General features: G+C 42.5%; 1 pseudogene; it reads right to left on the bottom strand.

The window, feature by feature from the left end:
• Nucleotides 1-911: 911 nt before the first annotated feature.
• Nucleotides 912-3,416, bottom strand: LOC131819616 (large ribosomal subunit protein uL1-like; annotated as a pseudogene).
• Between the last annotated feature and the right edge of the window lie 986 nt (nucleotides 3,417-4,402).

The raw sequence follows: 4,402 nt of genomic DNA, 5'->3' as shown, positions 1-4,402 counted from the left end.
AATGAAGCAGATTCAAGTCAAAAGTTAAATCGTAGGTATTTTCCACCACACCAAAAACTGACTTCCAGTACTAGGCACTGGAGGCAGAACTCCAACAGGAAACTGCCTCAGGTCAGGAAGAGGGCAGAGTCTACCTGGAGGACAAAGGGCCTGGAAGTTTCCACAACCTGATTTTACCCATTTGTTAAGGGCCCCTAGAAAACAGGGTTGATGAATTACAGTATAGCACAGGTCTCCTACTTGTGTATTCCTAATCATGTCACACAGTTAATTACTATCCTGAATATGGAGTATGCGTTTGGGGTCAGACAAACAAATTCTAGATCAGTCAGGGTTTCAGACGACTCCCATCTGAAGAATCTAAGATCTCAATCTCCATCTGGAATATTCCTTGTGATCCCTACAGAACACGAGCCCAGATCCATGATTTAGAGGGATAAAACAAAACAAAAAGCCCATAGAAAAAACCCATGGCATAAAGGGAAACAACTGCAGACCATACGGTAAGCATGTTGCCAAGGGCTGAGTCAACATCCTCAATGAGAAGGTCCTAAGCCTCTCTCTACTAGTAAGCAGTGGGAGCACTGGGGGCTGGAGTCCTAGCCCACATCTGCCCCTCTCAAGGTTCGGGAATGTTTCAGTCTTGGTTAGCAGCCCTACTGTTGCGTGTTGTAAGTATCCAGGAGATCTAAATAATAAATAAGACTGCATGGTTTTAAAGGTAGATGGAACGTACTTCCTGGTTTTCAGTATGGAGAAAAGGACACCCATCCCTGAGTGCCAGAAACTGCTGTCATCCAGCACAGTGCTATGGCATGCAACATCAGCTCCAAAAGCACCTCCCTCTCCCTTGCACAGGCAGACAGGTAATGGTAGCACAAGGGTTGATTAAGTGTGCCTTAGTACAAGTGTTAGGGCTTGCCCATGGTGCTTGTAATGTTAAAGCCCGACATTCTCCCAATTCTTCTTGAGCAATGACACCAGGAAAGTGACAGCTAAGTGGATATCATATGCAAGCTCATCATCTGTCATCTCCACAAGGCCAGCAACCGCTGCCAGACACAGCACCTTCCTCGGTTGGAATCCTATCATGGACTTCACTTCATCCACTTCGGCCATCACGTTCTCATTGTGGGTCATCAAGGAAGGGAACTTGCCAGGCTTATTCAGGCCCAGGCCCGGATTCATGGGATCTGCTTAATCAGAGATTCCAAAGCCAAAAAAGGCATCATACTTCTCAGCCAACTTCTTGACTAATTTTTCATTCTTGTTGAGTTTTTTTAGCACCTCAATGTCCATGTAGGCAATATCCACAGCCTTGGCCTCATCACAGTGCTGCTGGTCTCCCAAAACACATACGGAGAACTGGGGTGGGGATGCACTTACGTCTAATGGTGTTCAAGAAGCATTTGTCCTGTTCCTAGGAAGATGTTGCTGCGGCTGAGGTCGAAGAGGTTGCTGCCTGTGTTCTCCTCAAGGATTTTGATGGATTCCTTTCGCACATTGAGGTCCTTCATCCATTTTGAGTCTATTTTTGTGTGTGGTGTAAGGAAATGGTCCAATTTCATTTTTCTGCATGTGGCTGTCCAATTTTCCCAGCACCATTTATTGAAGAGGCTGTCTTTTTTCCATTGGACATTCTTTCCTGCTTTGTCGAAGATTAGTTGACCATAGAGTTGATGGTCTATTTCTGGGCTCTCTATTCTGTTCCATTGATCTATGTGTCTGTTTTTGTGCCAGTACCATGCTGTCTTGATGATGACAGCTTTGTAATAGAGCTTGAAGTCCGGAATTGTGATGCCACCAATGTTGGCTTTCTTTTTCAATATCCCTTTGGCTATTCGAGGTCTTTTCTGGTTCCATATAAATTTTAGAATTATTTGTTCCATTTCTTTGAAAAAGATGGATGGTACTTTGATAGGAATTGCATTAAATGTGTAGATTGCTTTAGGTAGCATAGACATTTTCACAATATTTATTCTTCCAATCCAGGAGCATGGAACATTTTTCCATTTCTATGTGTCTTCCTCAATTTCTTTCATGAGTACTTTATAGTATTCTGAGTATAGATTCTGTGCCTCTTTGGTTAGGTTTATTCCTAGGTATCTTGTGGTTTGGGGTGCAATTGTAAATGGGATTGATTCCTTAAGGAACAGCACCAAAGGCAAGGGAAGCAAGGGCAAAAATGAACTATTGGGATTTCATCAAGATCAAAAGCTTTTGCACAGCAAAGGAAACAGTTAACAAAATCAAAAGACAACTGACAGAATGGGAGAAGATATTTGCAAATGACATATCAGATAAAGGACTAGTGTCCAGAATCTATAAAGAACTTAGCAAACTCAACACCCAAAGAACAAATAATCCAATCAAGAAATGGGCAGAGGACATGAACAGACATTTCTGCAAAGAAGACATCCAGATGGCCAACAGACACATGAAAAAGTGCTCCATATCACTCAGCATCAGGGAAATACAAATCAATACCACAATGAGATATCACCTCACACCAGTCAGAATGGCTAAAATCAACAAGTCAGGAAATGACAGATGCTGGCGAGGATGCGGAGAAAGGGGAACCCTCCTACACTGTTGGTGGGAATGCAAGCTGGTGCAGCCACTCTGGAAAACAGCATGGAGGTTCCTCAAAATGTTGAAAATAGAACTGCCCTATGACCCAGCAATTGCACTATTGGGTATTTACCCTAAAGATACAAACGTAGTGATCCCAAGGGGCATGTGCACCCGAATGTTTATAGCAGCAATGTCCACAATAGCCAAACTATGGAAAGAACCTAGATGTCCATCAACAGATGAATGGATCAAGAAGATGTGGTATATATACACAATGGAATACTATGCAGCCATCAAAAGAAATGAAATCTTGCCATTTGCAACAACGTGGATGGAACTAGAGCGTATCATGCTTAGCGAAATAAGTCAAGCGGAGAAAGACAACTATCATATGATCTCCCTGATATGAGGAAGTGGTGATGCAACATGGGGGCTTAAGTGGGTAGGAGAAGAATCAATGAAACAAGATGGAATTGGGAGGGAGACAAACCATAAGTGACTCTTAATCTCACAAAACAAACTGAGGGTTGCTGGGGGGGGGGGTTGGGAGAAGGGGGTGGGATTATGGACATTGGGGAGGGTATGTGCTTTGATGAGTGCTGTGAAGTGTGTAAACCTGGTGATTCACAGACCTGTACCCCTGGGGATAAAAACATATGTTTATAAAAAATAAAAAAATAAAAAAAAAAAGAAGAAGCATTTGTCCTTCTGAGTGTCCTAGTTCTTCAGGCTGATCTACAGCTCCACTGTCTTCAAAACCTTCTGGCTTTTGCACTGGTTGCTGTATAGGACTTCCCACATTGCCCTGTATACACCATATCATAGGAGACTTTCCTGCTCATGGTGCCACATGACATAACAATGGAAAAGAAAACAACATAAGTTTCATTCTGAGACCTCTTCTCTTGGATCATTCAAAACCATCATCTAGCTGCATACTCTCATGCCCTTTCTTTGGTGTGTACATAGGGAGAGGGAACGAGGGAGCAAACACAGGTGTCTTTTCTCATAAAGGTACTAATCCTGTTGGATCAGGGCCTAACCTTATAACCCCATTTAACCTTTATTAGTTCCTTAAATGCACCATCTCCAAATACATCCACACTGGACTTCTGGACTTCAAGGTATGAATTTGGGGAGGATCCTGGTAGACACAAACATTCAGTTCATAATATGCCCCTAAATAGGGTGGGCTTTCCCAAGAACTTATTAGTAATATTTGAGAATGCCTACAGGAAATTTAGAACCATAATTTGATTATTAGCATAATGTATATTATTTGCTTTAATACTACAAGAATAAGGCTTTCCATAGAATATCAGGGAAGAGAAGACAGACCATTCACATGGGGCCACTTTCTTAAGAAAAGGAATTAGCATGAGAGGGACTGGATAATGCTTCCTGTAGAACAGAAGTCAGAAAAGGGATCAAGTGTTGGAAAGGTGAAGTTTGGGGGGGGGGAAATGAAGAGGTGTCGCTAGAGAACTGGGAAAAGAATGTGCAACATGTGGTGTTCTACTCCCCAGCTCTTTCTTTATAAGATCACAAGTCTATCTGGATTTCTTATGAAACACAAAGAAGGGGCCAAGCCAGCAATTATTTACAACCAGGAAAGTACCACCCTCATAGGAGGTAGGGAGAAAAGTGGTGCTGGCAGTGTTTTAGATTGTCATGACAACCACAAAGCACCATTTAAAAGGCTTAATGTCCACAATGCAAGGGATGGTCCCATGGTTTTCAGAACAGTGTTTTCCAAATTTGAATCAGTTTAGTCTAAATTTTCCTGTCTCTGAGGAGTACCTGAGCCCCTGGGTCACCGTTATTTGTC

The sequence above is a fragment of the Mustela lutreola genome, chromosome 1 (assembly GCF_030435805.1).
Source record: "Mustela lutreola isolate mMusLut2 chromosome 1, mMusLut2.pri, whole genome shotgun sequence".
NCBI classification, from domain to species: Eukaryota; Metazoa; Chordata; class Mammalia; order Carnivora; family Mustelidae; genus Mustela; species Mustela lutreola.
Note: the sequence above shows the minus strand (reverse complement) of the source record. Positions and strands in the feature narration are given on the sequence as shown.